Source organism: Protopterus annectens, chromosome 10.part0 (genome assembly GCF_019279795.1).
Source record: "Protopterus annectens isolate FY-2018-M chromosome 10.part0, PAN1.0, whole genome shotgun sequence".
NCBI lineage: Eukaryota > Metazoa > Chordata > Ceratodontiformes > Protopteridae > Protopterus > Protopterus annectens.
The window spans coordinates 270,786,231-270,809,615 of NC_056744.1; positions in this window are offsets into that span (position 1 = coordinate 270,786,231).

The following is a 23,385-nucleotide window of genomic DNA, read 5'->3' on the forward strand; positions in this document are numbered from 1 at the left end:
TGCTGCCATAGGTGTATTAAAGGTTAAGGCAAACAATACAGCGGATTCCACAGCATTGTTTGGTATCCAGATTTAACAAGTGTTAGTCGGCCCAGACAGGACATCATTCCCTTCTTGTTAGTTGGCTTGGGTGCTTATTATATTGCTACCTTCCTATCGCCATGTGATGTTCTACCCTACTTGGATACCAGATATGCCAGGTAATTGACCTGTATTCTCTGTAGTTGCAATTTATGCTTGCTTACTTTATGTCCCTGTTCTGCTGATTATCTCAATAATGCTATTGTATCTTCCATACATTGCTGCTGGGTAGGGGCCAAGCAGAATATCATCCAAATAAAGTAGAACTTGACTGGCCCCGGTGGAGTTAACACCGAATGTAGCTAGCCATCCCCTGTGAGAATATCGTTGTACTTTCACAGTAGCCCCGCGATAGCCGGGTATGGCTGTATCTGTCACCCTGACTGTACATGCAAAGCAATACGGACTATGTGGATGTATAGGTATTGCAAAGTAAGCATAGCTTATATGTACCACGGTAAGATACTTCTGTGGCATGTTCATAGCATTGAATATAGTGTGTGGGTCTGGCACCAACGCTACCCTAAGTATTCTTACATGATTTACAGCTTGTACATACTGTACCATCCGCCATTCCCTTTTGGTTTCCGATCAGGAGATACAGGGTATTGCATGGTGAATAGCGATTACTTTGTGGATGGGGAATTCTCTATGACTTTACAGATATCTTCTGGTGTCCACGGTCTATACGCCACGGGGTTGGGTCCTGGCCTTCCTGTCCTGCATGAGGGTTCGGTACTTCAATTAATTGACAGATATCCTCACTCTGTTTTAGTACTGTGTTCTTACCGGGTGTCCCTAGGTATGTTACGTGTTCGGGATGTGGTTTCAATAGCTTCTATTACATTTGTTCGTTGTGCTACCTCTGTTGCCACAGGATAACGTGTGGGGACTAGCCTGCCCTCCCGCTTAATATCCTGGATGTGGTATCGGAGGTGGTAGGGGTTGTGGGGGCTATCGGTACTACTGTATTATGATCTTCTCTGTGTACGTATGATGCTTAGCCATTTGTAGTGTTCTGTTCCGCTCGTACACTACCTCAGTCCACCGATGTGCATGACGGATACCCAATTGTCGCTGTTTTGTCGCCTGCACATCTTAGGGCTGCCACCTTTTCCAATGCACAATGTGGGACATTAGTGTTCCGAACGTGTAATTTGCCTGGAAAATGCATACCCACGGCCAGTACATAGGACACGAATTCACGCTTTGCCAGGAGAGCGACCAATTGTTGTAGCATTTCAGTTGCTTATTCTGTTTATTATTATATTTTGCTGTTCCACATACAAATTTACTGTTTTATGCTACCATTTTGATATATATCTGGGAAATGTTTGTCCTGAGATATCAGGACATTTGCCATTTGTTCGGTTTGTTTACAGGACACGGCTGGCCAAAGAGGGACTATCCCTCTCAGGGTGGAACAGGTGTTTACCCTGGAACATATGCATCAAATTTTCAGGGATTACAATGTTTCAGTAACGATATTTTGTGTAATATACCATCAATGTCATATTTATTACCCCATTTTGCTGCGTAACTCACATTATGTGCTCTCTGCGATTGCATATTCTTCACGTCACCAGTCAAACGCGGATCACATGATCTGTTGCTTCAATAATCTCCCATATCCTCTACACGACTGCTACGTACCCTTCTGTCATACCACGTGGTGTCTCCTTCCCTGTATCCACTGTAGTGTCTACAATCACTATTTACTCTGCTGTGTGTTCCCCTGACCTATGTTCAGATTTAACAGTATGTGGGTAGGTCTTCGACCCGATATCACTACTGTTAACAGAAACACAATGTAGTCTGGTCCCTGATCTACAATAGACACAAAAAGGCAAACACTCCTTACCTGGGCCTCCTGTTTAAGGCTGCACGTTTTCTTCTTGGGATCCAGTTTCCCGCTTTTCAGCCACAGATCAGACAGTAAACAGCCTCTTTACACACAACAATTCAGTCGGAGGTCTTTTCATTCAAGAAGAACCATTTATGCATATTCTCCAGCGCATATGTCTAACCAGCCATGTACTCTGACCTGTAGCTTACCAAGGGAATTCGATTACAAGGATCACAATGTGAAATAAGTTGTTAAAACCAGACTGTAGTTATCAGTAGGCTTTTCTAAGTGACAGCCGATAACACAGGAGGCTCGGGTTCGGAAAGTTTTAGTAGTGTACACAGGCAGGCTAAATAATATACAGTCCAAGTATGAGAGTTTTGTCTGACTCTATACAGTAAGCAGTTTCTTTATATAGTGTTTACAATCAGCTTTTGCCCACCTTACTGACGTGGTCGGTCACAGGGCATTTCCATCACTATGGTCCGCAATAGTCTATACATACGGGTGCTGGGGTCGTGCTTTTAAAATGTTTTCCCATGGGAATAACACAGCCTTGCAAGGCACCTTGTACATTACAGTATCCTTTTGTGATTGTAGCTGTTTCAAGGACCCTAGACTGTTACGATACAGTGGACAGTTAATTTCTTAATACGCTGCTTTGTCTCTCTGGTAAGGAGTTGTACTGCTATCTTCGATAGAGCTCACAAGGCCATCCTCCTCTGGGGAAGGAGTGCTGTTATGCATGTACATACATTTATTGTTCTGTAACCCAGCAAATAATTAATGATGACAGACATGAGCCTGCTGTACTGCTTACTGCCAGGTTCAGAATTCCATCACACTACAGCTTAGCTTCACCAATTACATGCAGGCTTAGTTCTACTGCCATATTGTACGGTACAATTCAATGCATTATATAGTATTTCGAGTGTAAACTGGAACTTCATATGTGTTTCTATATATTTTACTTAACAACATCCATCCGCCATATGCATGTTGTTCCGCCCTTTACCTTGACCGTGTGTATTTGTCCGTCCAGCTACGCTTAATCTCCACATGTGATGTCCCAGCTTCCCTTCTTTGCCTGTAGCACCCTGTTAGGACGCCCTGTTTGGTAGGCACCTGTTCCGCTATATGTGATCGACTTCACTGCATAGATAATCATCGATGCGGTGGTCCAACGACCGACTTGTCCACATGTGTACAGTTATGTGCACCGTGTCGTATGCAAACCTAGATGGTTTGGACGGGTACATACTACATGCGGATGTACACATTCTGCTGACACATTCACATGCAGCCATTTACATATCTGTACCTGCGGTGGGTTGGTGACATGTGGGTAATGATTTGCCCGCGTGGCATTGCCTAACACAAACATCTTACCACAGTTCAGGTATGCACATTGTGTGTGGTTGTATAGCTGCACACGGATGCTAGCAGGTTTGGGTGCAGAGGTATACATGGGTGGGACTGACATGTACAATGAGGCTATTGTGTAGTACATCCGAATGCATGGGTTCTGCTTCTGGATATTACACTTCATCATACGCCATCCAGTGTATGCAACAGAGACGTTGCTGGGTGTGGGATATGTTGCTATGCACATGTTTGCCTGTGTTTGAGGTATCTTGCTTCCTTACTGTTGTTATGTCAGCACAGCTACCCGGCTATGTACTGTCACTACTGCTTGTGACCATTATGGTTGGCACCTTTTCCAATGCCCATAGTGGGGCATGTTATGTGGAAACTTCGAATTTGCAGGACTACACATACCCACGGCTAGTGCAGTTGACAGAACTTCACTTGTTTGCCATACTATGTTTATTCTGTAAGCATTTGGGTTCCTTATTTATGTTCTTATGCCATGTCTGTGTTTCATATAGTAATGTATATGTTTTATGCTACTATTACATGTATATTGCGTGAATTTTCTTGACAGGGATCGGAGGTCATTTTCCATTTTACGATTGTTGCAGGGACACAACTGTCCAATCAGGGACTGTCCATGGCACATTGGGACAGCAGGTAACCCTGGTGACCATGGCCATGTCGCTACTGGGGTTTCCACCTTTTCCAGTTTCCGATCTGGGATATTTCCGACTCACATCTGACTTTACAGGCCGACACATACAAACGGTCACTATATAGCATAGAACTTCACTTGTTTGCCTAAATAATAAGCTTATTGTTGTGGCAATTTGCTTGCTTATTCTGTTTCTTGTGTCATTTAGGTATTTCTGTTACAGAAATAACCAATTCATGCTACCATTACATTAAATACGGGATATCATTGTGTCCTACAATCGTAGCACATCAGCCATTTCTAATACGCTTTTTCGGGACACAACTGGCCATGGAGAGACTGCCCCAACCAAAGTGGGACAGGTGGTGACCTTAATCGCTGCTCCTATGTCGGTGCGGCGCGCTGACATGCGGCTGTACACCTTCTCTGAGTGTAAACACTGACGGTGCATTGCGGGACGAACGCGGTCTTATGCGTATCCTTTGCTCCTTGGACGGGTACACTTATGCCTTCGTGGCTTGTATTTGCTTCTCCGCTAATTTGGGACGGGTACTATGTTGCATACTGTACGTGCGTTTCATTCTGCACGGGACCTGGCTGCTGCCATTACTATTGTGGGCGGACCGTGGCTGTCAGCACATTAGGTTGCTCACCTCATGCCGGCTTAGACACGCCTCCAGACGCATCCTACCTGGGCTCGCTCACGTACACTACGCACGTGTCTGTGATTCCGGTGCACTCTCATTAATATGTATATGGTGCTACTGCGCCGGCTATTCACTGCACCGCCGGCGCAGGCCTTACGCCGGCCTTGCGCCGAGCTTCATGAATCCCGGGGATGGTAGTTGATAGTTATAGTAAGTTGTTTAATAATAAAGTAAATAAAGAAAACACTTATAGAGGCAAAATAATAAAAAGAAAGGAATTATTTAAGCCTGCTTCAGAAAAAGACTTATACCATGTCTCTAAATATACACTATTTTCAGATAAGCAAGTTCAGTTGCTACAGAATTACTGGCAAATAGTTAAAAGAGAAGTTTCTTCCTTGAAGGAAGTCACATTGTTATTCTCATATCAGCGTGGTCATAGCCTCAAAGATTTTTTAGTTCATGGTACTTATAGATGACCACAGGAATTGGTCACTAATGCCTTGTGGGAAATGTACGATATGTAAATATGTAGTACCAACCTTTAATATTATTAATGGAATTAAATTCCATACACAAGGCAATTTCTTTTGTAAGAGTACTGGCATTATTTATGCCATAAAATGTTCTTGTCATAGTTTCTACATAGGTGAAAGTAAAAGAAGTCTTGGAGAGAGGGTTAAAGAACATATTAGAGACATCAGGAACAATAAATTTACTAGTCATATATATTTATGCCATAAAATGTTCTTGTCATAGTTTCTACATAGGTGAAAGTAAAAGAAGTCTTACTAGTCTCTTAGCAGAACATTTCAGTCAGTCACATCAGGGTGATTTTAGTAAATTAGAGTCAACAATACTAGAGCAAGTAAAAACAGATTATTTGAGTGAAGATACAATTGAATATGTATTAAGAAAAAAGAAATCTGTTTTTATATTAAAGTACAACACTTTAAACCCTAGGGGCATGAATAAAGAATGTAACTGAAAAAGTTTTATAGAATGAGCCCTATAGTATGTATATCTTTTAAGTGTAATACGTTTAATTAATTAATTGCTTTATTGTAGAATTGTTAATGAATCTAATAATGGGTGAATGATTTTATATAAAGGCCACTGTTTTTTTTTTAAAAAAGTATTTACTCTGTAAAGGCTGTTCCAAGCCGAGGCACTAAGAGAGATTTAATTTCTGTGCTTTCAAAGTTTTATATGGTTTATGCGGTTTTTATATTTGCTTGAAAAAATAAATGCTTTTGGAGGTATAATTCCTGGTCATTTGTGGTAAAATACAGTTTTTTGTCTTCAGTGGAGTTAATATCCTAGACCTAGTCATTACCAACATGAGTGACCAGTGTTCCACACCTGAAGTCAACTCCTCGTTGGTCAGATCCAACCATAAGCTAATCACCCTTGATATCCGCATCCTGCTCCCACCCACCATTAAGAAAACCATGGTAAAAAATTTCTCCAAAGCCAACTTCATGCTTCTTAAGACAGAAGTGGCAAACTTCATGACACCCATGCAGATGGGCAATACAGTTACGACTGATGAATCCTACACAAACACACTCTATAAGCACTTACACAAGTGCATGGATCGTGCTATTCCAAACAGAACCAAGATGCTATCCTCCAAAAAAAGGAAGCCAGTCTGGTGGTCCCCTGCCATAAACAAACTACAAAAAGAAGGAAGAAACTGTTGCAAAAGAGAGTAAAATCCCATGAGTGGAGGAGCTCCCTGGTCAGCCTCAGTAAGAAGTTGAGATCCCTTATAAGATCCTCCAAAGTTAGCTATGAAAACAAAATCACCAGTAATTCTAAGGGCAACCACAAAGCATTCTATAGCTATGTCAAGAATCTCAATGGCAACACCCAGATCTGCTCTGAGTTACTGTACAATGGCATGAAAATTACAGACCCAACTGATATTGCCAAAATCCTGGCAGATAGGTTTAGTGCTAACTTTACCCCCCTCTCACCCCCTAAAGGGCCCATATCTATACAGGAAGAATGCAGAGTCCCTGTAATCACATCTATGCAGATAAAAGCTGCACTCTCTAAAACCAAAAACACAACATCCATGGGACCGGACAACATCCCAGGCTGCGTTTTACTTGAACTTCAGAACGAACTGGCTCCCCACCTAAGCACCATGTTCAATCATAGTCTTACATCAAGCTTTGAGCCCACTGAATGGTGCACAGCAAGAGGTATCCCACTCCATAAAGGAGGAGCCACCACTGATCCTGGGAACTATCGCCCTATTAGCCTGATGAGCCTGGTCTGCAAGGCCATGAAATGTATCATCATAGAACTCATAAGCAAAGACATTGGTAATCTCCATACTCTGGACCCCACCCAGTTCGGGTTTGTGAAAGGCAGTTCATGCCTTCTGAAACTGATCGACTTCTTTGAGGCAGTCACCAAAGTCGTAGATGAGGGTAAGGTGGTTCACACAGCCTATCTTGACCTCACCACGGTGTTCGACACCATCTCCTATTCTGGAATTGTAGCTAAACTCATTAAACTAGGTATAAATCCCTATGTCACAAGATGGGTTGCCAGCTGGCTCACTGACAGAACCCACACTATAAAAGTTGCAGACTCCAAATCTGACTTCATACCAGTGACACGTGGAGTGCCACAGGGTTCAGTCCTGTGACCTCTCCTGTTTGGTATCTACTTCTCTGAAGTACAGGCTAACACAGAAGGCCTCTGGCTAATGAAGTTCACAGATGACTGCAAACTAGGAGCCATAGTCGAGTCCCCAAATGATGTGGACATCCTACAGAAGGGCCTTACTGAGACAGATGCCTGGTGTCAGAGGCATGGCCTCAAGCTCAATGCCAAAAAGTGCATTGTCATCCCCTTTGGTAAAAACTCTGTACCCATGAACTACCACATAAACTGCGGTCTACTTAATGCCAAATGTGATATAAGAGACCTTGAGACTCAGGTGGAGAGTAGTCTATCCTTTGATAATCACATCGCCACAGTAGTCAGGAAATCCTTCTATGTGGCACACCTCATCACAAAAGGGTTCTCATCCAGGAAAAAAGAGGTCATTGTTCCCCTCTACTCGGCACTCATTAGACCCATTATAGAGTACAACGCCCCTTTTGGAATGTACCTCACAAGACATCTGCAGCAGCTGGAAAGGCCAGAGAATTACCTCACAAAGAGGATTACTGGCCTCAAACAGATGCCCTACACTGTCTGTCTCAAAAAACTCCAGCTTTACTCTGTAGCATATCGCCTACTCCGAGGAGATTTCTGCCTAACATATAAAGCTATGTTAAACCCAGAGCTGTTGGACATGCTACACCAAAAGAAATCCCAATCCCTCTGAGCTACATGCTCTATGGACCTAAACCTTGTCACCATAATAAACAGGACATGCTGGAGGGATATATTCCTGTCCCAGAGACTTCCTATACTCTGGAAAAAGCTACTACCCATCTATGTTAAGCAAAGTTCCTCATTAGCACTATTAAAGAAAAATCTTGATGAGTGGATGGGAAATAGGAAATACACCCTGGTGATCACTTCTTTGTCTCTGCTTGACAGGGGCACAGGAAATTAACTTTCTTGGGTGGCATAAGCCAGGGAACCTTGTTGACTAGGCTTACTTAGGCACTTGGGCCGATAGCCTAGTACCTACCTATGAACCTATCAAGGACCAGCACTTCCCCAAAACTTCAGCCTGACTGAGATGGGTATCTTGAGACTACTCAAACAGCATAACACAGTGTGTGAGAGAAGAACATCAATAATATCCTTGGAGGAAAAGCCTCACATACAGTAAACTCAAACATCAACATCAGCAGCAGTACACCACACATCTCACCTTTCCAAGGCCATCGCAATGCACACAATCCATCATATGGTAAGGTCCTAAAGATTAACTTGTCAAAATCTCAAAGACATCCAAAACACTACATGCACACATAGCAAATTCATCATATTCTAGAGTAGTGGACGTGATCTGTGCTGCTGGTTTGCATGGGCATACTTACGTATGTGCATGTTTGCAATTTTATTTAGCCATAATAACATGACTTTCAGCAGAACAACAGTATTAATTGCAATGATGCAACCAAATGATGTCATAAGGCAAATGTAAAATTAATCACAGCAGCATAACTAAGTTGAGATAGAAAAGGTAATTCCAGTTATATGATCTGTAATAAAGATGTAGACATTGCCTTTTCCTGTTGTAGAGCCTCTTGCACTAATTAAACAGTAAGTATAACACTGTATACTGAACTCAGCAAACCATCAGGTATTTAATGTCTGCAAGACAGTACACCTGAATAATCTGTCTTGTCAAAATTCATCCAATGGACGCATTAAAGATGGCTATTCAGTATAAATATATTTATCCTTCAGTGCACCCCAAGCTTATGTAGCAGTCTCATAACAACCTCTACTCTCATCATGATCTGAAACATTGCAGCCTGATCCTAGGAAATGGATCATTTTTTGTCATGCATTGAAAGAGTAATAACCCTAACAGAAAATGGCATGTGGTCTATTCATCCTTCTATTTAGCCTTTGTTGTCTTCTCCAAACTGAGCACTTGAGTACTGTCAGCAGCTCAGGCCTGAAATGACCACATCTCTTCACATCTGAATTCTGTAAGGCTCCATTCCACAGAATCAAGACAGTCAGAATAACCTCCAATGCCCCTGGAAAATATGGCTTATTAAATCCAGGCTCTGTATATTCTTCAGTGGAACTTATGCTCATGTAGTTATCACGTCAAAATTTATATTCTCACCATATCTTGGAATAGTGCATACCCAGTCTTAGGACGCTGATAAAATCCTTGCAGTGCAGTGAAACAGTAAGAACCCAGATTGAAGAGAACTTTGTGATCTGCACTTCCTTCCCTGAGGTTTCCTGCTGTCTTCTTCCGATTATGGAATACAAGAGTCTGCAGTGCAGCACTGAGAGCTGTGTGAACCTCATTCATCAAGCACTACATAGCATCATCAAATATACAAGACAGTTGAACAGTGGCCATTTACAACTTGCCAGTAACCATCCTTAATCCTTATCTCCTTGTTCTAGGAGGGCTATGCCATTCATACTGGAGGTGAACGTGTGAATATCCATCCACTAATCCCATTCACAATTGAAGGAAAATAATGTTTTGCACTGTTTGAAGTACAGTGGAAGTCTGTTTCAGAGGTGGAAAGGTCTTACAAGAGGAATCTGTCTCTTCATTGCATTTTATTTATTTGCTGATGTTGATTTTAGATATCTGGTTCTAGTATTAGTGGAACAGTTTAATGTATGGTTATACAAGCAATCCTAGAGTATTGGCTCCCCAATTGCATGGTCTCTTTTTTTCAAGCTACTATATGCACTGACTATGAAAATATTGCCATATAATATGTTTTCCTCAGACTGTTGTCACTGTTTCTACAACTGAAGCACAGAGAGTGATAGCAATGCAGGCTGGAACAGAGGCCTGTGGTATCACGGAATAGCTAGGTATCCACATCTATAAGGCACTGTTAAATATTTCATTGTACATCATTCACAGGGTCATATTACAGCATCAGAAAACATGGCATCTTCTTATATGCAGACACACTAATATACTACAGTGGTCCAACTACAAACCAGTTCCATTGGATGGCCTTTGCCCTGATCTTATAGCCATATCACAGTTGTTGTAGATCACTGTGATGATACAGTGTTGTGTTGTATATTACGGGATCTGATTATGTGACAGCAGTACCCTGCCTGGCAAAGTGAGTGTTCATGTAGACAGTGCTGTAATGTGCATTCTGATAATATTACACTATACACTCAACTGCTAATTAGCTCTGCTGACATCTCTATTTTAATTCCGATTTCAGGAGCATCTTGTATATCAGTGAAATTGTGTCACTGTGGTGGACTGTGTACATAATGTTGTCATAAATTCTTGGAATTCCTCTCCAACACGGAACTGTGGGATAAGATCAGAACAAAAACAGGATATATTTTCTGACATTTTTAATGTTACATCAAATCAGCCATTTGACAAATCTAAACATACATCCATACATTCAATAAGATGTCATTCCCTTGTGTTTCATATTATTAGCTTAAGAAATGTAAAACACAAAAGGTCTTGTTTTATCCTGTTCTGAATCGGTCTAGAAAAATTTGAAAACAACAGAAACATGACAAACCATATGAAGGATTAGATCGACACCAGGACTGCCATTCATTATAGATATGACAAACTTATAATTATTTCAATATAATTGTGCTGTTACTGGTGGATAGAATCACATTAGAAAACCACAACAGAGTGCTGCTCACTATATTTTTATCTGTGACTGCATAACTGTCTGAGGTTTCTTCTAACAGCTGTTTTTCCAATTGGCTCAGTATCTGCATATACTAGTAATTCGTTCAAAACATATTTTCCTGCATACAGTAGCTATTTGCTCAGTTTGTTTTTTGTAATCTTTATAATATATCTTTACCATCTCAAAAGTGTTTACTCCTCTCTGTACTTTTCTTTTCTAGACCTAACACCACTCTTATGTATTCAACTGCGGTACCACCTTTAACATTCTTATAAGAAAAACGCAGGTCTGGACTGTCTGCAAACAGCTAAAGTTAACTTTGAGTATGTGTCTACCTGTTTGAGCCAATATTCATTTCCCCTGGAGAGCACTCTGCTTTGGCTTGTAAACAACCCCCCCCCCCACACACACAAACACACTCATCTTCCACTTTCTCTCTTATTCCCTTCAGTTAGCAAATAGTATCCATAACTGATCAATACTGTGTTTGTTAATTTAAACTGAGACCACAGTAGCCTACTGATACAAGGTTATCCTGTTTTTCCACCTGAGAAATGGTTAAGAAATGACTTACAGTTTCAGAGCAGTCTTTGGTCAATTGTGATTGTTTCTTAAACACAAACTTGTCTTTGCTTTGGCTCATTAGCAGCAGTACAAAGAACTGCCTGCTCACACCCTTGTTCCCCCCCTCCCTGTTTATTACCTTAAGACAATCCCAAAGTTAATAAATATTACCTGTGGCAGGCACCATTTTTAAAACTACAACTACCCTTGTCACTATCATATGTTCATTTAGCAGGTAACTCTGTTACCTGATTGTGACCAGCCCCCTCATAAGAGCAACTAACAGGGTTTCTACCTGCTTTGCTCCCCACCCTGAACCCTATTCCCTCCTGCCCCCAGTGGTCCCACCTTTATTACACTCACAAACCCCTCCCATCTTTCCAATAGCCAACCACAGTGCTAACACAACAATACCTCCTCCATCTTCCCACTACTATCACACCTCCTCAACTAACATGTACAAGCATACTGCATGCACTCTCCTTGCATATCTTACATCCTATCAAAGCTCTGTCATTCCCCCACTCAACCACTACCACTGTACTACTACTCACACCACCACTCTTGTCTCACCCTCACTCAGCTCCCCTCCCACCAACTCAAGAACCATCCCTATATACCACTCACATATTCTACCAACTATATTACTCAAACATAAAGCATTCCTACAACTTAACATAGTAACCCTACCACCATACCTGTTACCCACAGAGCACAATCATAAAGTTTCCCTAACAAACAAATTCAAAAACTGAGAAAACTAATAACCTCATGCATATCACAACTAGCCCTAAGTGGAGACATCCACCCCAACCCTGGCCCTACCATCTCCAACTCCAATCCTCATAATCAGACTAGACACCACAACTTCTCCCATATTACAGCCAATAGAAAACCAAGTGACTTCCTTCTACTAAGCCTAAATATTAGAAGTATATCCAACAAAGTCCATGAACTCCATGCCACCATAGACATGTACTCCCCAGATATAGTCATCCTGACAGAAACCTGGCTAAAACCTCACATTACCAGTGAGCAAATACTCCCTACAGGTTATGGCATACTAAGAGTAGACAGACTAAACAAGAAAGGAGGCAGTGTAGCTATAATATTTAAACAGCATCTAAACATCCAGATCTTAAAATCATGAGCTCCACAAATAGGCAATGAAGAAATAATATATACCAACCTCAAAATAAACCAAAACAAAACCATCAACATAATTGGATGCTACTTCCCACTTTGCCAAAACATCCCTCCACTGGAAAACCTCCTCAACTGGTCTACCCACCATCTCCCCCAAGAAACTATCATTTTAGGTGATTTCAATATTGACTGGCAAGCCTGTTCTGGCAACCATCCAACCCATCATGTAAACCTTCATGGCTTCACCCAACTAGTCCAGTCACTAACCAGGATAAATAAAAACTCCATCAAGCAAACTACCTTGGATTGGATACTAGTCAGTAAGAGCCCCCAGTCATATATAACAGGCTGCTTATCAGATAGCCTCAGTGATCACTCCCCAACATTCCTACTCAAAAAATACCTATACCAAGCTAAACCTGTCATCTACCATCAAATACCTAAACAACTAAACTTTAACCCACTCACATTCATCTCATCCCTCAAGGAATGTAACTGGCATCCTCTAAAGTACCTCAGTCTTGATGACACAGTTGAATTTTTTAATACTACATTTCTGAGCATCCTTAATTACCATGCCCCCATAAGACTTTCCAGAATCAAAGCACAACCCTCCCCATGGCTACAGAAAACCACTAAGTCAGAAATTAAAAAAAGGATAAAGCTTGGGAGCACTGGTGCAAAACCAAATCCCCCTCAACTAGACAGAAATTCCTAGAACTACACAATAGAGTCAAAAAGCTAATAAAATAGAACAAATTCCAGTACTACCAGTCTGCCCTAGACTCCTTCCCAACACAGCCCCAAACAATTCTGGTCCTCCATAAACTCCATCCTCCACCCAGGTAAAGTCAGTACCTCTCCTCCTAACATCCCTCACTCCTCAGAAAATATTGCTACCTCATTCAACACACACTTCACACAAACCATACTATCACTAGCTAAACAACACAACCCCCCTCCCCTCCAACCCACACCTTCAACTAGTAATCTCCCCACTGCCTTCTCTTTTTCTCCTGTACCTACCTCCAACATAAAAAAACTCTTAACTAAACTTAAGCCCACCAAATTAGCAGCAGACAACCTCCTAAGTGAATACCTACAAATCACAACTGATGCTCTGGCCTACCCAGTATCCATCTTGATTAACTGATCTCTGTCAGAAAGTTACGTTCCCACACTGTGGAAAGTATCACATATAATTCCCCTCCACAAAGGCGGACCCTCCACAGAAGTAACCAATTACCACCCCATAGCTATTCTCTCTCCACTCTCCAAAATACTAGAGATATGCATACACTCTCAGGTCTCAGACTACCTCCTTACTAATAACTTCCTTTCCAATACTCAGCATGGTTTCCGACCAAACCATAGCACCACCACTGCCTTAGTCTCCTTTACTAACACTATCCTTCAGCATAAAAACAATGGCTATCTCTCCTCTGCTATTTTCCTAGACCTATCTAAATCATTTGACATGGTCCCACACAAACAACTTATCTCTGTCCTCAATAACCAGTCCTTCTCTCAATCAGTCACCAACTGGTTTCAGAGTTGCCTGTCTGACCGCCAACAATCCGTTGTATGGCAGAATGACATATCTCCCCAACTACCTGTCTCCATAGGGGTTCCCCAAGGATCCATCCTTGGACCCCTACTCTTCTCTGTTTTCACCACTAATCTAGCCTCTGCCACCAAACATGGCACACTCATACAATACGCAGACGACTCAACCATCATCTGTTCAGCCCAGTTCTTACCCCAACTGCAAAAAGTCACACAGGAAGCCTTTTCCTCTGTTGAAACTTGGTTATCCAATGCCCAATTAATACTCAACACAGACAAAACTAAACTACTCATCTTCCAACCCACCAAACATACTCAAAACAACTCTCACTTTAACATCACAGCAAAAGATACCCAACTGAACACACCAAATTGCTAGGAGTGGAAATAGACAATAAACTAAAATTTGACATTCACATATCCATGACCATAAAAAAGTCCACAAAAAAACTAGGAGCATTATACAGAAATAAGCAACTTCTCACCAAAGCAGCAAAGATTTCAATAGCAAATTCCCACCTTATCTCCACCCTACTTTATGCCTGTCCAATATATACCAACCTAAGGCAATGCGATCTAAACAAGCTAGAGACCTGCTACAACAAAATCACCAAATTCGCCACAGGGACATCCTACTGTAGTCACCACTGTCTCTCACTTGCTGAACTGGGCTGGCTTGAACTCCATCACCTCCTTAAATGGTATCAACTCTCACTCACCCACAAATTAGTAAACCATCCACTAAATGTCCCATCCCTCCAGAATCTACTCCAACCCTATTGCACCACCAGACCACTAAGATCCAGCAACAAAAATCACTTGCAGATCACTAAAGCCAATAACTCTGCTGGTGAAGCACTATTCTCTTGCACCATAGCCAAATTATGGAACTCCCTCCCACCCACAATTACCTCTGTACCATCATGCACCCACTTCAAAACTTTACTAAAAGTGCACCTAAAAACATGCTGGCTATGCACTTGCAACTCCCACTCTAAAATCACCTACCCCATCCAACTACTACCTTTCTTTCCACTCCACTAACTACCTTGATTATCGCAAGCTCAGATGCTCATAAGCCTAGTACTTATTATACAGCAGGAACTTCTTATTGTAACATTTGTTAATGTCTGTTATGTACTTCACAGATAAAGATTCTAGTTGTCTACTGATGTACTATGTTCTTCATCTGTAAATATGTTGTAAGTAATTGCTATGTTATATTGTTAATCACAATGTAATCCAATGTAACTACTGTCTGTTTATTTTAACTGTGGAGCTTTTCTCCCCGGGCCTCCGCTAAAAATGGACCTACATCCAGTCGGACACTCCCGGTCAACAAATGTTAATAAATAAATAAATAAATAAATAAAAATTGAAACCATCCATTTTAAAACAGATTATGACAGGAAGACAATTTATTTGAGCTTCATTTAAAACCATGTTTAGTGAACATAATGTAACAAGACAATGTACAATATACAAATAACAGTGCTTTACATTTATGAGTAGGCACAGAAACTCTTGACAAACAATATATACACAGAAGATATAAAATAAACACATGCCACTGAAGGTAAGGCTGCAACGTGCTGGATGACCAGGCACTGCAATGTTTCTACTTGACAAAAATGATGGAAATATAAACATGTTTCAAAGAGACAGTATAAAAATATGTAGTCTGTAATGCATGGTATCACAAAATTCTACCACACAAAGGTTATTTATCTTTGCTTCAGAAAAAGAAGTTGTAAGATGTGTGATATCTTTCTTATTTTTGCCACTAATATGTTGATTATGTAGTGTGGTTTTCTGTGAACTATACAAATTAAAAAAAAAATCACATGTGATGAGGGGGAATTAGAAAATTGTTTGAAACAAAGTCTGATAATAGGGACATACATCCAATAATGACCTTTTAAATTAGACCAGAAAATAGTAACGTTCCTCCAAAATAGACTTGAGAGGTCTGTATGTTAATGCCCTCATTTCTATTTAACTGACATAGGGTTCTTTTCAATATTCTACTAGAATATGATGTCATTGACTAAATACATATTTTACACCTTAATTAGAACAGCAGTTCATTTTAGCTCAGGTACATCTCATACTGCAGCGAAAAATAATAATGAAAACTGTATAACTAGTTAAAAATAAACTTATAAAAACTTTGTATTCTGAAGAAGTCTCATTGAAGAGATGAAAGCGCTAAATACGTGGTTTTACATTTGACTTTGTCATAATTAAATTTTATCATGAAGTTTACGGCCGTTGACTGGCAATTATTTTTATTTTTAACATCTCATACTGCACATATTATTTCCTATTATGCATGCATTATTTCTGCCGTTATTATCAAATTTTATGGCATCTCAGAAAGTAAAACACCCATTAGTTTTTTATGGCCTTGTAATCAGTGGGTGAAAGATAGGGACAGCCTAATCTGTATGGATGCTTGATTAAACATTTTTGGCTTTTGAATAATTTACTACCTAAATGTATATGCAGCTATCATTTTTAATTTTTACTGCATTTACTGCATACTTCTTTGCATCATGTACAACTGCACTTTTAGTACATACTATTTTATATTGTTTCACAAAATGTTCCACTGTTGTATTACTGTCATATGAATATATTCAAGCTTTCAAGCTTTTTTTTATAGATTTATAGGTTCATAGATAAGTACTAGGATAGCTGCCCGTGTGGTCTATTTTAAGCCTAGCCAAATTCCCTTTTGGTGCTGCAGTTAACCATTCCCATTTGATATATGATTGGCCTTACCTATCCCATGGTCAATTATTTTATATTATCCTTCATGAGAATAACTGTGATTATATCTTAAATAATTTGAGTGAACCCATGGATGAGATAAAGCATTTAGGAGTTGTCTCTCTCCACTAGTTGTACAAGGTTCAGTTCTGAGGTAAATATTTTCCATCCATAAATCCAAGTTGCTCTTTAATATGGACAAGGATGATCTTTCTTTTACATGAATGGGGATCTGTTCCAGATCACTGGTTTCCTCTATAAGATATACCTGCCACTCCAAACCATTCTGTTGATGTTGCAGAAGAGGTTCAGATCCCTAGACCAAGTATTTCTGCTGGCATTCGGCTTGCTGATGAGTAGTAAATCCATCAGTATTGGGTCAGAGGTTGCCTTATATGCTGGACACAGGGCATCACTTAGCAGACTGTAGGATCCTGAATATACTGAGAAGACTTTGAGTCATTCCATGTAGGACATATTGTTTAGGCCTTGTATCCTTTTAGTGTGGTATCTCTGTGAGCATTCCAATTGTTGCATGTGTCCAGATAGATATATGCCAAAGGAGGCATTATACTGAATGACTGGCCAAATGAGGCCTGAGTAAAAGGGGACAATGACATCCATTGATCTGAACACAATCAGGTTGTTTATAAGCTGTACAACACAGAACAGTTTCTTATGACAATGGACTCATATTGGTCAAAAGTTAAGTCACTGTCCACATTAATTGCTAAATCCTGTACAAACAAGTCAACTCTTTGTGATGTATTCTTAATCTGATAGTTCCATGGGGAAGATGACTTTACAAAGGATACAGAAATGCATTTTTGGCATTTAGTTTCAGTCCATGATTTTGGCACCCAGTATTTATTTCGAACAAACTTTCCTGCAGGATGGCTAAGTCATCTAGGGATTCAATGACTGCTCCTAATATGCAAAATTAATCAGCCAGAGCCCTTTGGTTTTGACTTTTACTTCAAAGAAGTACATGCAAAACAGAAGTCCCAACACAGATCCCTGAGGGACTCCACTGGTGACTGGTCTCTTTGTTGAGGTAATTTCTCCTCTGTTGATTTCCTGCATCCTATCTCTGACCATTTTTCAGTCTAGCAGATGGCTTAGAGTTTTATTCCCAGTTATTTTATTCAACTTTTCTACTATGCATGAGTGGGGGACTATGTCAAAATCTTTGGTTGAGCTGAGGTATGTGGTGTGTACTGTTTTGCCTTCATCCATTGCTTTGGTGACTTTTTCAAAAAAGTCCACCAGGTTGAGTAAGCATGACCTGCCCTTGACGAATCCAAACTGATACAGGTTCAGTACCTGGAAGTTCCCTATGTCCTGATTGGTTAATTAGATTATAAGTCTTCCCATGTCTTTGTATATGAGACTGGTCAGACTTACTGGACTGTAATTGCCTGGGTTGTTGGAAGGTCCTCCCTTATGCAAGGGAATAACTGCAGCTGTTCTTCATTCACTAGGTACAAAACTTGTATGGAGGCGGTGGTTGAACAGTGTTGTTAGGGGGTGTGGCTAAAGCATGCTTCATGCTATTAAAGATGCATGCAGGGCTATTGTTGAGTCTCATCGATGCAATAATATTAGCTTTGCTTGTATAACATGGTCTTCTGTGATAGTTTGAGACAAGCCAGTTTAGGTATATCTTGAAGGAGAGATGGAAAATATCATACATGTAGTATACATGATATTTTCATTAGATCCCTTTATTATCACTTAAAATCCACATTTGATTTCTGTTTCTGAAAAGCTTTATTTTTTTTTTTTCAATTAATGTACTGTGTATCTATGCATTATAACTGACCTGGAAAATGGTGCTGATATTTTTTGCATGTCAGTTATTCTGGTATAAATAGTCTACAGCTGATGCATCATTTATCTTACCAGTAGAGTGGTGCAGCATTATCAGATTAATAATTTCAGTGCAGCACTTTATATATATTTTCCTTACACATTCATTTCAAACACTTCATGAAGGAATTCCTTTACACTGTTGCTAACCTTCTGTATTAGTAAGCTTGCTAATTAAGTTTGCCAGGCCTCAGCAGTCAATAACAATAATATTATTAATTTATGAAGGTGCATACTATAAATGCAATGTGTCATCTGCTTAGCACATCCAAGGATATTTTATGTTCTTAAATGACTAATCTACTTCTAAAAATGTACTTATATTGCTAACTCAGAACAACAGTTTAATAAAATAAGTCAAGAATATGATCCCAGGGATATTTTGGGCACTAGCTTTATTCTTCTCTACTGACTAATTTAATCAAAGTAGCTCACACTAATCAATACCAATCTGCTTTAACTGGAATGGTATAGTGATAATTCATGCAAAATTTGTCAAATACATTATATAAGCCTGTGGTGAGTCATCTTTATATCTTTCTTTCTTTCTGTCTATCTGTCATATACAGAGATAGAGTTAGAAATAGGGGACAAGCAATGAATCCCAGCTGAAATAAAAATTAGAAATATTCTGTATCAGAATACATTGTGAGGATTGATCACTCAAACTTGGTACAGTTGTCTATTGACTAACTCAAAAAAATATATATCATACAGTATGCTACAAAGCATGCAAGCCATCCTTCCAGTTGGTCAAACACATCAGTTTTCAAAAATGTAAAAGCTAGTTTCTTGTACTGATATTTCTAACCCCACAAAGATCACCAAAATTCTCTGTTCTATACATGGACTAATTTAAAAGTATCCATCATATTGATGAGATGATTGTAAATAGCTATTAGAAACATCCTATGGACCTGTAAGAACATAAATAATTGATGTACCACATAAGTTGTTTTACCTGCTGTGCAAGAGATACTTAATAGAAAAATAGCACAGGTGCCTGCAAAATATTTATATGGTCAAAGCCATCCATCCACAACCCCTTTTTCCCAATCTTGAACATGGAGTCAGGATGTCACTTTAACTGTGACAATCATCTAGAGCCAAGTGTTACATGACAGGGTGACTAGCTTTGCAGTGGTTGTACTTCCACACCACACACTCACACCTATGGCCAATTTAGAGTGTCCAGTCTACCTACTGCATTTTATTGAAATGTGGAAGGAAAACAAAGCACCCAGAGAAAAACCACCCAAAAACAGGCAGAACGTGAGACTCCACAAAGAAAGCACCCCAGCCAAGAATCAAACTAGAGCACCTCTTGCTGTGAGGTGGCAATGCTATCTGCTACGTTACTATGTGGTCTTCTGTAGTCAAATATCATGCCTTAATAAGCAGACATTATGAGTTTTTGGCAGAAGAAGGCCATAACAACACCAAACCTCATCAAACAAGAGATAACATTATTTCATATTATGTGATTCTGTGCTAAAACTCTTACTGCTCTTCCTGTACCAGACAAAATCCTGTTGTCTCGCTTGTGTGTGATATCTGGCTTATACATGTTCTAACACTGATAACAAGCGTGGTGAGCAGTAGTGTAATATATCAGCTAGACCAACTCCATCCTGCAGTCCCAGCCTTTAGACAGCTACATAAATCATGAAAAGTGCATGCAATAGGATCAAGTGTTATTTTATATAATGCAGTGTAAGTAGAAAAGGGTATTTAGGAGGATCTGTAATCCTACAGCACTGTGCTAGGTCATGCAGACTGGTAAGAATTATGTGGCCCAGTGCTGATTGTCCTTGTTTAAGGATTGACATACCATGGATGTGTCTGGTAAAGGGCTGCATGGATGGATGTGTCTGGGAAAGGGCTGCATGGATGGACATGTCCAGGAAAGAGATGCATGGACGGATGTGTCTGGGAAAGGGATGCATGGATGGATGTGTCTGGGAAAGGGCTGCATGGATGGACATGTCCGGGAAAGGGCTGCATGGATGGATGTGTCTGGAAAAGGGCTGCATGGCAAAGTATCATGTAGAAGGAGGACACAGGATGTTAGCAAAGACAGACAAACAGATGCATGATGTAAAAATACACAGAGGAGATAAGGGCACAAAAACATTGGGGGAATTGGAGTGACACAAACAAACAGAGTATTATAAGTCATGATATTATAGGACAAGATTTGAAGGAAAGCTGGAGAAATGAAGCATAAAAAGGGAAACACCATGATAGGGGAGATGAGAGAGGTCACAGAGGGTCTACCTGACCAGCCCAGGGAAACCCAATATGATGTCAGTCACCTCTGTAGCTGTGGTTATTGGTATACACCACTGACAGTGGTCTGACAGTGGGATTCACATAGGCATACAGCTCTGTTTGATGTACATGGAGGTGCTCCAGTCTGATTTGCAGGTGACTGGTTACTGGATGACCTCAGTTCTGACTAGACACCCCACCTGCAACTAGCTGATACAGCAGAATCTCTCTGAACCTCTACTAGGGCAGGGGTTGTCCACCTCCTGAGAGGTCCAATAAGGCTACCAGATAGAGCTATAGGTCATCTTCTGTGGGATGACCATCATCCCATTATGGAGAAGAAGAAATGATAACCAATAGTGACGTAGCAGTGGGTACCTTAGCTGATGCTGGCAAATTTGGCTGCTGCTAGTGCTACACCACATTTTGTGTCACAGATGTTCCTGTAGACAAATGCAACAGAAAGAGAAAGAGACAATAATACAACTTGTTAAAATGCTGTATGGCAGTTTTCCTAATATGTTGCATTACACTCTCTTTCTGGTGCAACATACTACATGTGTATAGCACTTTTATCAGTTTTAAATGATAGTTATCTACTTACTACACACATCACACAAACTGGATACCCTGCCAATTGTCCTTAGGTCAGCTTCCTGACAATGAAATCTCTGCTCTCTCTATAAGATATAGCATATGTGGTAATCATTACAATTTGTTTCTGTCAACAGAGGACATGGACAGCAAAAGACAATTGTTAGAAACTGTAGCACAACATTATTTACTCAGTGCTCATTATAGGATACTGGCTGTCTCTGTCAAACCTCTTTCTCCCACTGGTGGAGCAGGAGGGGTTGTGAAATAAGAAGAGAAAGAGCTTTATCTCTCAGCTGTACTAGGTAGGAGACAAGCTCTAACCAGCTACCAGAAGAGGCCACATCCAATCTGCAGTTCAGAACAGGGAGTAAAATTGTAGTCTCATGTGCAGCCATACTCTGCTGGACATTGCACGATGTGCATCATCCGGCAGCAAAGTGTTGTAATGAGAGTGACAGTGTCTGTACAAGTAACCTTCCACACGTGGGTCAGGCTTTAGTGGACAATGTAGTGTTGCCTGTGGCTCATGATGCATCATGTTATAGCAGTGAGTCAGGGATGGTCATACTAATTCATTAGTATAACTACTGCTCAGTAAAGTGCATTTTAGCAAAATAAAATATGTAGTAACCATATTCATGATGGTATAGAGCATCACTGCTATAAGCAGCCATAACAGGACAATAGTACAGGAGCATTTCAGTGTCAGTTATGCCATATAATATGTCAAGGCCATGACACAGGATATTTTTAGGAACAGTCCCAACAAAGGAGGTAGAATACCAGCACAGAAGTATCTCATAATGTTTGAGGATTTTCTGGCAATGCTATGTGATGTAGATGATAGCATGCTTATACCAGGTGGTAGGAGGGAAGCGTGAAATGGGCTGGTGATGACTATCTGAGTGACTGTGGGGAATGCATCTTTTTAGACTGACAAACATTTGTTAAAGGGTTATTCAGGAGAAATTATACACATATATGTTCTCCAGTTATACTGGGGTTGTAACTCCACCAACATGAACTGCAAGGTAAGTATATGTCCATACATCATGCAAATAACTGGCATGTAGCAGTATGTGGGCCTTATGCTGGAGAAAGTGACACATATGTTCAAGGACCATCACACGTGTATTATCTTTATACTGTTACAGGTTCCACTGGAGGAGGTCCAGCATAACAAGTTGGTACATGCTTGATGTCATCAAGTCAGCTGTGGCTATCAGTGATGGCAACATCCACATGGTGTAACATGATGTGATGGTACTCTCAGCAAAGTACTGGACAACACAAGTACATCTCCTACATAGAAGATTATAGTGGTGAGACAGGCTGAAACTACAACATCTCCTGTATTTAGAGCTGTCCATATTATCATCAACCATGCTACACAAGAGACACTGAATGGAGAGATGATAAGTCAGCAAGCAAAGGAGAGTATAAGTGCTGTAATTGAGTTCATCCTCAAGTCTTGGTGAGTACCTTCACAAATTGGACCCTGTTTTTTCACAAAATCTCACCAAGGTGACACTAATATATTGACTCTATTTTATATAGCATATATCATGGACTGAAATAGTTCAAAAATTAAAAAAGATAACTGGGTGCACAAGATCCAGGATAAAAAAGTGCCCAGTCCTGTAGGCACACTGGTGCCAGGACTGGAAAAAATGACAGTGTAGAATA